Genomic DNA, 12,545 nt, shown 5'->3' with positions numbered 1-12,545 from the left:
GGTCCTTACCCTAAATGACCACAGCTGCTGCTTTTTCTGAGGCACTGTGTCAGTTTCCTTGCTCACAGCAATCTCTCTGATGGTTTCCAATCAGCTGATTCTGATCTGTTACAGGGCTGGACAGTAGATGGTCAACACTGTTCAAAACATGGTAAAAACAAATGTTGTTGTGGCTGAAGCCACAGGGTCCACCCTGTTTGTGGAGTTCATGACGTTCAATGCATAAGCTCTATGTTTCCCAAGATCTTTATTGGGTCTGTGCTCATTTGGGACCATGAGAAGCTGTGTTGTGGGAAAGGAAGAGTTAGTGTCTGAACATCTGTCATCTGTGGAGTTAGCTTCTTCCAGTGCCTTCTTTCACATTCACTGGTAAGGCCTTCTTTCAGGGCCCAGAGATGAGTGATGCAAACAGGAGGCCCGGGGGGAGGGGAGATAGAGCTTAGACTGTGATGGAGACACATGGGTTCCAGCCCCAGCACTGCCTCTAACTAGGCCTCTCCCCTCTCTGTGCCTTAGTTTCCTCCTTTGTCAAATAAAAGAATTACACTAGACAATGTTCTTATAATGTCCTTCTAGCTCTGAGGCTGTCTGCATCGATTGAACAGGTTTGGTTACTCAGCCATTTGCTGGTCATTTGACCCCCTGCGGGGAATTGCTCATATCTGAGCAGAGATATCATAGTTTCTTAAGAGATGGTCCCCAAGCGTCAGACTGGCCTTCCCGGTGCAGCTTGGACCTCCACCTAGATACCCCACCAACAATTCACGCTCAACACCCCTGGAACCAAATTGGCTTGTATCCCCTGCCAAATCATCCTCTCTCTTGGATTCCTTCATTGCTCAATTTCACCCATTCATTAATATTTCCTGAGTGTTTCAGGTCTGCCTGTCAGATGCTGAGCTCTGTGGAGCCCAAACTGAGTAAGAACAGGCCCTGGGCTCAAGGTGTGGGAGGCAAAGGGATTTGAGGTTATTCCAGGACTGTATGATAAGAGCCATGAAGGAGGAAGAAGTAGGGAGCACAGAGGGGAAACACAGGAGCCCCTCGGCCAACTTGGGAGTCAAGAGGTAGGTGGGGTGAGTGGTTCTGCAGTGGAGTCAGAGAGGCTAACAGGGAGTTGGCCAGAATGGGGGAGAGTGGGTTTCAGGCAGAGTGAGGAGTACATGGAAAGCCTCACAAGACTCACGCTCCTTGAGAGCGCCTGCAGGCCGTTAGCGTGGCCGGGCTAAAGCTGGTGGGCAGGGGCCCAAGAGGCTGGGTAGGTCATGAAGGTCGTGCCAGCCAAGCTAAGGGGATGCTCTGGACTGTACCAAGGAGGTGCCAGGAATGAGTGCGGCCAGAGTAGTTTTGGGGAAGAGAACTTTGCAGCAGTGTGAATGGGGGACAGAACGGGAGGTGAGGCAGGAGGCCAGGCCAGAGATTATGTAGTGAGCCAGGAGGGAAGCAGAGAGACCTGAACAAGGTGAGTGGCAGTAGGGACAGAGAACAGGTCACTGTTTCAAGAGGGACATGGGCAGGGTGTGAAAACGGCTGCACTGTGGAAGGCCAAGGTGAGGGAGGAATTTGGGGACACCCCAGGATTTTAATCTGTGAGTGGGGGTGCTTCCTACTGAGATGAGGAAACTGGCAGGAGAAGGGTTTGGTTTGAGAGTTGAGACCCTCCTGATTCTGGTAATGGCACAACTCTGTCATCAAAGCTACTTTTTGATGCTCTCCTCTCCTCTCGTCCCCTCTCCTTTTCTCTCGTTCCTCTCCTCCCCTCCCTACCATTTTCTTCCCCTCTCCTCCCCTCCCCTCATCTCTCCTCTCCTCTCTTTCTTCACCTTCCATAGGTTCAACCAGTTATTAAGACCTGACTTCTAGACCATTCTTGGCTCTACACACAGGCCTAGGGCTGGTCCAGGTAACATCTGGGGCTCTGGTCACCATTACCTGCCTCCTTCCTTCCTCCCACTCCTCAGGACCGAAGCCCTGCCTGTTAGATGAGGTCCTAATTCTTGTCCTGGACTTCCAAGCAACCAAACCGGTAACAACCTGGCTCCTGAATATATGATGGCAGAAACCTGGATTCTCTGCTCCTCTCGCTGTCTGCTTCCAGAATTAGGACTGACACAGGCACACCCTGAGATAGACCCTGAGCACTGTTTCTGGGTCATCTCTCCCAGGCCAGCCTCTGCAGCTTTCTGGATCTTTGCAGCAGCTCCCGTGGGCTGGCAAGTGTCTCTCATTGTGAGCATTTTCCATGTGGTATGTCCTTGTGGGAAAAGCTTGATGACCCCTGATCTTGAATATCATCTTCATATGAGACCGTGTTAATGAGTCCCATAAGAAGTTCCCTTAATTATGACGGATTGTTAGGTTTAAACCCAAATTCTGTTACATAGAATTATCTTTGAACTCTCCACAAAATCTTCTCCAGCCATATGTAACAACTAATCCTATGTCATAAAAATAGAATTAACTACTATTCATTAGTCACTTTTTATAAGCTGGAGCGTTGGTTTTTGGTGTTTTTTTTTCTATTTTTTGTGTGTAGGGATTACATTCTCTATAATCCCTAAAACAGCTTTGAAAAGAGATCGTATTAGATCCCTTTTACAAAAGAGGGTAACCAAGGCTCAGAGAGATGACGTGGCTTGCATAAGGCCACAGGGCTGGCAAACAGCAGAGCTGAAATCTGAGCCCCGGTCAGTGAGGCTCCACATCCTACATCCTTCCCACTGCACTTGGGCAACGTGCTAGAGCTGCAAGGTGCTCTGTCTGCCCTCACTGCAGGCGCTTGTGCAGGGTCTGGCCTGCCGTCTGCAATGACGTGGAGGGGTCATATGACACGAACTGGACTAGATGCCATCTGAGCTCCTCCAGCTTTGAGGTGCTCCGCCCAGAGCTGCATGGGCCACGCTCTCAGGTCAGTCATGTCCATTGCCTCTTGCCACTAGTTCATGGTTCCCTGTAACCATGAACTTCCCTTTCTGTAAAAACAGATTTCAGCTTGATCATTCATTCATTCATTCATTCATTTGGCATTTGCCAAACACCTGCCATTGGTGCGCGGCCTGTGGCCCACAGGGAAGAGTAAGCCACCGTTGAGGTGCCTATAGTTTAGTGGGTCAGGATCTGTCCATGTGTGACCCTAAGCAAATGGGACAGAGTTCAAAGAGAAAGGGGAAAGGATGTGTAATTCTAAAGGGGGGGATATGGGGAAGGGGGAATTGAAAGATGTAGCTAGAGCAGTAGGTGAGGGGAATTCAGAGAGCAGTCTGTGTCTGTGTGGCAGGTTCAGAGAGCAGGCGGACTCCTCCGGGTGCAGGAGCATGAGGTTCTTGGAGGGATGTCAAGATGACTGAGCTGGGTAGGAGCTGGGCTAGGTTGACAGAGCCTGGAATGCCATGTGTGGTAGGGCCTGGGGAGCCCCTGAACATTTCTGAGCAAGGCAGCACTATTCCTCCATTATGGTATCCTTCTCCTCTTCAAGCCCAAATCAGGGCTCTCCTCTTCCAGGAAACCCTCCTGGATTTCTTAGCCCAAAGTTTCCCATCTCTTGGCTCCTGGATCTGTTACTGTACTATCTAACTTTGTGGTTCCCTATGCAGTTTCATGTTGTTCTTCAATGCTTTCCTGAGTTCATTTTGTCTCTCTTGAGAGATAAAATACTTAATAGAAAATTCATGACAGAACCCAACCTTTGAGTCCAATCTCATTTGCATGGCTGCAAAGGGATGCCCTTTTACTTATCCTGTGTCAGATTATCCTGTGTCAGGTTAGGGGCAAAGCTGAACTAGAACCTCATTTCCTGCCTGCCCTGCCAGGGCCCTTCCTCACCCAGGCCATGCTCCATATCTTTCCTACATTCTTCCCAGGATGTAAGGGCTTGGTATTGAGTGAGCATTTAACGGAAGTAGTTATTATTTGATTTCATTTCTGGTCAGCTGATGGCTCTCCTCCTGAGTCCTGCCCTGCCCCAGACGGGGCAGACACTTGCTCCTTGGAGGCATGAAAGCGTCCCACATGAGCTTCTATTCCAGTGCCAACCATGCTGAAATGATGATGTGCTCACAAGCTTGTCTCCTGCTCTGGCCAGAGTCCCTCCTCAAAAGGGACTGAGCTCTGCATTTCCCTGGTGCCCTGCACAGCGCAGAGCAAAACATGTAAGGAGCACTTGGAGAATTAGAGAAAAATCAAGCATTTGGTCCTCCTTCAGATGCTTACACAGGCTGCCCACAATTGGGGCTTCTCTCCCTGCTCAAACTACCCCCTAACACCTCTGCGTCCTGTATCTGTGAGTCCTTGTGGGGAAGAGTTTCCCTTCCTGAAGCAGACGTTTGGCATCTCCGGAGCTTTTGTAAAATCCATTCTCCTTAGATTGACAGGAGGCAGCCCAGTGCTGCTGCTGAGTGAAGCTGCCCTCAGGGTAAAGGGAGAGGGGCCGGAAGGAGGACCTAGAAGCAAGGGGTCGGAAGGAGGACCTAGAATCAGGGGGCAGGAAGGAGGACCTTGAATGAGGGGGCAGGCAAGGAGAAGCAAACTTAACTAATACTTGCCCAGCACCTACTTCAAGCTCAAGGTAGCTCATGGCAACTTTGGCTCCTGGCAGCAATCACAAGAGAGTACTTCCGTTCAGCCTATCTGGGTGCACATGCTAGTGAGGCTCTGGGCACACTCGGCGCCCTTAGCGGCAGGCTGCTGCCCCTGGCAGAGCAGAGGTGCTCCACACGCCACAGCTTCTCCTGTATCATGATGAGGGGGAGCCATGGGGACAGGATGATCTTCAACTACCATGTTTCCCTGAAAATAAGACCTAGCCGGCTTATAGTAAAATAAGATGGGGTTTTATATTAATTTTTCCTCTAAAAGATGCATTAAAGCTGATTGTCCGGCTAGGTCTTATTCTGGGGGAAACATGGTACATTGCCAAGGGCACATTGCCCATCCCTTCCACAGTGGATCCATGGGTGGACCCCATCATTTGAGGCTTGGTGCATGATTTACCTCCTGCACATTCCTTGCAGGGGCGCAGAAGTGTTTCGGACTATGATGTCCCTCTGCGGGTGGGTAAACTGCTCACAGAAGTTGGCTCGATCAATATGTTCAGGTCTGGGGCACAGTGGCTCTTCTGATGGTTCACGTATGCTGGGGAAGTCGATGGGGAGAAGCCTGAGCCAGCCTCCAAGCCCGCCCCGCCAGGCCCAGTGTGAGCCATCTTATGGAGATTTGGTGGACAAGCTGCTCCTGGGCTACTGACTCTCTTGGGACCTTTAGCGGACAGTCACATTCAGAGCAGCTGCTAAAGCAGAACTGTGGGATCTTGCTGACCGCGAAAACTTTTTAAAGGAGTCAACAGATACCTTCCCTTCATTTCCTCCTGTCCAGTCCCTGTGCCCCCTCTCTCCTGAGCCCTCAGTCCCTCCTGCCTCTGCACCGTGGCCTTGGGATTGCAGCCCATCAGGACCCTTGCCCCCCTCTCCTCACTCTGATTCATCCAGCACATCCTATAGGAGAAATCGTCCTCCAGCTTGGCTGTGGGCACACTGTTCCCCTCCTAAAACACCTCAACAAATCCCAGTTTCCTATAGGATGAAGTCCAAACTAAAGGCCCTTTTAGTTCCCATATGTTATGGTTCCTCAGGATGACAGTCAGGGCCCTGTGCCTTGGCTCCAAAGCACCTTTCCAGCCTATTTCTTCGCCTTCATCCATCACGCATTCCCATTCTCACCATTGAGTGAGTGTTTTCTGTGTACCAGGCCCTGTGCAAAGCTCTTTAACTGCATTTTCTGATGTAATCCTCCAAACCACACTGTGCCATAGGGCCTATCACTGATTTTACTAATGAGAACACATGCTACCCTTCCCCAAACACAGACTGCACTTTCCTACCACTGAGTTTTTGCCCATGCTGTTCCTGTTCCTGACACACCCTTCCCACCACACCTCTAGCTACGGAAATACCGTATGACCTTCCATGCCAGGCTCAAGTACTCTCCTGTTTAGAAAGCCTTCTCCAGTTCCACTGCTGAATCAAGCTTGTCCTTCTCTGTTTTCATCTCCGCAGCACACAACATGCACTATTTTAGAGTAGGCTACCTGTGTAGACATCATTCTCCCCCCTCCCTGACTGCAGTCCTGAAGGGTCAGGACTGACCTTTTGCATCTGTGTAATCCTCACCGTGCCTAGGACAGGGATTCAGAATGCAGCTGTCACCTCACCCATGGGAACAGCTAAGCAGGAAGTCCTGGGCTGCCCCAGTCAGGGAGGGGCATAAAGTTGCTGCACAAGCGTCTCACGGCATCTGGCATCTATGTCACTTCTCCCATTATGTCCACAAATTCTTTGACACTCCTGCCTTAGGTGGAGCTTAATTCCTCTTTCTTTAAATGTGATTGGACTAGTTTCCAACAAACAGAATATGGTGGAAGCGATGGTATGTAACATCTGAGACTGGGTCCTCAGCCCCAGGCAAGCATTCAGATAACCTCATATGAGACCCTGAGCTAGAAGTACCCAGCTAAGTCAGACCTGGATTTCTGATACTCAGAAACTGTATGAGGCAATAAATGTTTGTTGGCTTAAGCTGCTAAGTTTTGGAATAATTTGTTACACAGCAATAGATTCTAATAGACACCCCAATCAGAAATGATTCTTCCCATCAACATGGGGTTAAAACACCCAGGCTTCAGGTCAGCAAGGCAGAAAGCACTGGTGTGAGCAGAACACGTGAAGTTCAAGTTGTCAACAGAGCTGTGGCATTAAGTTAACAGAGCGGGGCATGCTCTGGTCATAGGAAACCGAGGGTGAACATTTTGTAGCTTTCACTGGACGGTAGCAAAGCCTTCTACACACAAACAGTAAAGATGCACCTGCTGTGGGGCCAGGTCACACGCAGAAATGAAGAAAGACAGGCCCTCGTAGGAGAAAAGGAGTCTCAGTGCACACAGCACATACAGGGCGAGAGAAGTGCAGGCAGAGGTTAACAGGGTGAGAGGAAGCACAGAGGCCGGGTCAGAACAGAGATGGTGGTTCACTGGCAAGAGCACAACCCTTGGAATGAGCCAGACCTGAGCTTGGTCCTGGCTGTAACCCTCCGGCCAGTCCCTCTCTTGCTCTGAACTTCAATGAGCGCATTTCGAAAGGACTGACATGAAGCCTCTGAAGAGGACAGGACATTTGTATTAGAATTACAAAGTCCATGGTGGATAACCATATATCACTGTTTGGTTTTCATTACAGAGTTGTTTGTTCAACAAAAATTATTGAATAGCTCCTCCATTCCAGGCACAGAGCTAGAACTGCAGCAGGTACAGGCAGATGAAGCTCCTGCCTTCACTGACCTTATTATAGTTGTGGGGTGATCTAAACAATTACACAGATAATCAAATATCTGTCCAGCTACTGTTATATTTATGGACACGGCCGTCAACAGTCTGGTCTCCAGAGTGGGCAAAATTTGGGCAGCAGCTTTCAATGCCAGGTTTATTTCTGAATGTAATTCGCATTAGACTTGAATAAAACAGCATTCAATGAATGCCTGATTAATTGAATCTCCAATACGCAGCATCCACTATAAACAGATGTTCGCTTCTTAAGGCATCATCCCACTTAAGCACATTTTCTTGCATTGATGGAAGGGGAGACGTTGAAAGAGCAATTATAAAGGGAGAGACCTAGACAGGCGAGAGCCGGGTGATTGATGAAGCCAGGTCTCAGAAGAGGGGGGAGGGGAGACATCAGGAGAATGGTGAGGTTTGGCCTTGGAAAGAAAGTATGGTAAAAGAAGAGAATAGAGGCTGCCTTTCATTTCTAAGGTGAAAAGCCCAGCATTTATAAGACACAATGAAATAGAATTATACAAGGAACAATTTTACTGCTGTGAAGAATACATACATGTGTTAATTGGTATAAATCACTTCCTGACAAAAATGGAGACTTAGGATAATGGATTACCACCAACTACAATCATATAGAAATTCCATTTCTCTCCCCACAAGTCCCAGATTTATTTCTTATGTATCTAAGTCCTTGGGAAATAAAATTCTTTCCCCATCTTCTTGACGACAAAATTGTCAACATTCCTTAACTGCTTTATTAGGGAAGAAAACTGTGCAATAAGATTTTAATGGTCTAAAATCTTCCTACAGATTTTCATAGGTAATTTATGTTGTCATGGAAACATATTAAGTCTCTGTTCAAAAATCTTGTCTGCACTCGGTATATTAAGGTGTTCTCGCAGACGAGAAGCAGGCTCCTTCATGAGCTCTGAGGGAGGCAGTTAGCGAATGCTGTCGCTTGCCAGGCTATTGTGAGGAGTTGCTTAAAGGAAGTAAGATTTGTAGATTAAAAAGGAAAGAACATCCCTGAGACTAGAGGGTTGTAGGGGGGCTTAGAAAGGCTTCTGTCTCCTTTTAGAGAGGAGTGGAAGACGGCTTCTTCCTGGCCAAGAGAGGAGCTTTATGATCTATGTGTGTGTATATGCTCGAATGCGTCTTTCAGCTTCATTTGTGTGAAAGGGAGAAAAGGGAATCTTATAAAGAATGCTGCCATTATAACCATTTAGGATTGTTCTCCTTATCCATTAATATCCAACAGACACATGCACACCAAAAAAACCACGTATGATGGTTTTCCAAAATAAGAAAAACACATATTTGGGAAAAAAGAAAAAAAAAAAGTCTGTATATAAAGGAAAGTTTGAAGCTAATCTAATGTGAATAAAGAATGAGCAGAAAAAAATCCTCCCTCTCCCTTACATGGAAAGATCTGACATGGGTAACAGCTGGCAATGACAGCTGTCAGGACTCGGGTCCCCTCACTCTGGGTAAATAGCTCATTCTGCAGGTAATGTTGTCTAAGTACTGTCATAGGCTGCCTGTGGCTCACAGGCCCCTGTCCACCGGGAAACAGTGTCTCACACAAAGAAAGCTCATGGACACAATATGTACAGAATTATGAGGACAGACAGTTAAAAATAAAACTGTTCAAACTAGGAGTCCATTTGATTCCAAAGAAATTAATTTAGGTTGAAGAATTTATTAGGCACGATGCTAGGAACTGCAGGGAAGGAAAAGGTAGCAAAGTAAGAAACCATAAGAGTGAGGGAGCGTGGTGGTTAAAATAAGTACACATACAAATATTCCTGAAATAGAAAAAATAAGAGCTAGATAGGAAGTTTTAAGAAAACGACCATTACTCTCCTCACTCTGCCTCATCCCCCATTTCCCCATTATTATCGGGCATATTAGTCATAGGAATGTCTTTTCCTGTGCTGGGGAGGTTGTGTCACAAAACCATCGGGTTATTGAGGCTGAGGAAGGAAGGCTGCACTCTTCCGGTTGGGCCCCTAAGGACTTGTGTCCATGACTTGCAGAAAGATGATTCCTAAGATAGGAAATGGGAATACTGAGAGTGTGTCCTAGAATGTGGGAGGTGTGCTGTCTCCTTCTGGAGGTAAACCTAGAATTCTGGGAGTGCATTCCTATGAGACGATCTGTACAAAGTGCCAAGGTCATTGTATGATACATTTACTGAGGTGCTCAATACATCTAAGTTTCCTCACTCTTTGTTCTGTGCATAGGAAGTACTTACTAAACATCTTTCTAACAAACAAAAGCTGGTGCTGAAGAAAACATCATTTTATGATTTCTTGAGACCCATGCTAATTTACTCTTTAAAATATAGCTCAATTGTAAGGAAATACTAGGAACAACTTTCTATGTTTATAAATTTGACAATATAGATAAAATGGAAAAATTCTTAGAAAGATGCAAATTATAAAAAAATTGACTCAAAAAGAAATAGAAAAATCTGAATAAATGTACATCAAGTAAATAAATTGAATTAGTAATTTAAAATCTTTCCACAAAGAAAATCGAGCCCTAGATGGCATCACTGGTGAATTCCATCAAATACTAAGGAAAAGATAAATACCAATCCAAACAATCTTTTTAAAAATAGAGGAAGAGAGAATACTTCCCAACTTATTACCCGATACCAAGCCAGTCAAAGACATTATAAGAAAAACTACACACCAATATTTCTCATGAATATAGATATTAAAACTCTTAACAAAAGATCAGTAAATCAAATCCAGCCACATATAAAAAGATTTAAACACAATGAACAAGTGCGTTTTATCCCAAGAATGCAGTTTGTTTAACATTCAAAAGTCAATTAATGTATATGCCATTTTCATAGAATAAAGAACAGAAACTACACAATCACCTTAGTAGACATAGAAAAAAACATTTGACAAAATCAAACACCTTCTCATGATTAAAAAGCTCAGCAAACTAAAAATAGAACGGACCTTCCTCAACCTAATAAACAACATCTACGAAAACCCTACAACTGACCTCATACTCAATGGTGAAAGACTGAATACTTTCCCCTTAAAATCAGGAACAAGGCAATAATCTCTACTCTCATCACTTCTATTCAACATTGTATTGGATGTCATAGCTAGTATAATAAAGCAAGAAAAATAAATTAAAATTATGCAGCTTAGAAAAGAAGTAAAATTGTCATTATTTGCATATAACGTGACCTTGAATTTAGAAAATCCTCAGGAATCTACAAAATATACTAGAATAAATAAGTGAGTTTAGCAAAGTTCCTGGATACCCACTCAATATACAAAAATTAATTATATTTCTATAGACTAGTAACAGATGTTGGAGAAATAAAATTTTTTTAAATTCATTCATAATAGCATCAGAAATAATAAAATACTTAGGAATAAATTTAACAAAAGAAGTGCAATGTCTGTACACTGAAAACGACGTAACGTAACATTGCCAAGAGGAACTAAATATCTAAATAGATAAAGACATATACTATATTCATAAATTACGAAGTTCAATATTATTAAAATGGCAATTGAAATTTATCTATAAATTCAAAGCAATCCTTATCAAAATCCCAACAGGACTTTTTGTAGAAAATAACAAACTGATCTTTAAATGTATATGGAAATGTAAAAGATCTAGAATTCCCAAAACAATTTAGAGAAAGAAAATCAAAGCCTGAGGATTTGTACTACCTGATTTCAAAATTTATTATAAAGTTATAGTAATCAAATATGTTACTGGCATATAGACACACAGATATATGAACAAAATAGAGAGTTAAGAAACAGATCTTTGCATATAGTAGTGTGTTGGAACTGGCTTACATTCGTATAGAGAGCCGACTGTTAAATTTTTAGGAATTTGGTCAGCTGGTTGTTAAACTATTGGTAGCTTGAAATCAGCCATGTAAAGTATTCATATCAATAAATTGGTCAGGGGGCCAGCCCGATGGCTCAGGTCGTTGGAGCTCCGTGCTCCCAACGCCGAAGGCTGCAGGTTGGATTTCCACATGGACCAGTGGGTTCTCAACCACAAGGTTGCCGGTGCAATTCCTCCACACCTGCAAAGGATGGTGGGCTCTGCCCCCTGCAACTAAGATTGAACACGGCACCTTGAGCTGACCTGCCGCTGAGTTCCCGGATGGCTCAGCTGGTTGGAACGCATCCTCTCAATGACAAGGTTGCTGGTTCTATCCCCCAAGCGATGGTAGACTGCACTCCGTACAACTAACGACGGCAACTGGACCTGGAGCTGAGCTGTGCCCTCCACAACTAAGATTGAAAGGACAACTTGACTTGGAAAAAGTCCTGGAAGTACACACTGTTCCCCAATAAAGTCCTGTTCCCCTTCCCCAATAAAATCTTTAAAATAAATAAATAAATAGGTCAACACTACAAATCAGGCCCCTCCTTTTTTCCAGAGAGCCAGTTGTTAAACATTCACCATCACACTGCTCACATACATGGTTGACTTATTTTTGACAAAGGTGTTAAGGTAATTCAATGGGGGTAAGTTATAGTCTTGTCAACAAATGGTGCTGGGAAAACTGGATATCCGTATGGGAAGAAAATGAATCTAAACCGTTATCTTACACCATACACAAAAATTACAGTCATGGGCTGCTTAACAACAGGGATATGTTCTGGGAATGTGTCTTTAAGTGATTTCATCATTGTCTGATCATCATAGAGTGTACTTACTCAAACCTAGATGGTATAGCTACCACTGTCATTATATGCGCTATACTTTTAGGACTGTCAGCATAGTAAGTTTGCATCACTACGAACACTTGAGTAATGCATTGTGCTATATAACATTACCGACAGCTACGATATTACTAACTGATAGGAATTTTTCAGCTCCGTTATAATCTTATGGGACCACTATCATATATGCAGTCTGTTGTTGAACTAAACATCATTACGCAGTGCATGACTGTAATTATAAATGGACTATAAACCTAAATGTAAACCCGAAAACCATACAACTTTAAAAGACAACATAGAAGAAAATCTTTGTGACCTTGGAGTAGGCAAAGATTTCTTAGATATGACACAAACCCCTAAATCAATAAAAGAAAAATAATGATAAATTCAAGTTCATGAAAATTAAACATTTTTTTCTTCAGAATATACCATTAGAACAAGGAAAAGAGACGCCATAATATGAAAGAAAATGTTTGCAAAGCATATATCTTACAAAGGAT

General features: G+C 44.4%; 1 protein-coding gene across 1 annotated transcript in view; it reads right to left on the bottom strand.

Annotated features, from left to right (window-relative positions):
* Positions 1-12,545, bottom strand: part of MAP6 (microtubule associated protein 6) — a 71,822-nt gene that overhangs the window by 23,548 nt on the left and 35,729 nt on the right. The gene's annotated exons all lie outside the window — the stretch shown is intronic.

This window comes from Rhinolophus sinicus, linkage group LG06 (assembly GCF_036562045.2).
Source record: "Rhinolophus sinicus isolate RSC01 linkage group LG06, ASM3656204v1, whole genome shotgun sequence".
In the NCBI taxonomy this organism is placed as follows: domain Eukaryota; kingdom Metazoa; phylum Chordata; class Mammalia; order Chiroptera; family Rhinolophidae; genus Rhinolophus; species Rhinolophus sinicus.
This window is presented reverse-complemented; position numbering and strand designations above follow the sequence as displayed.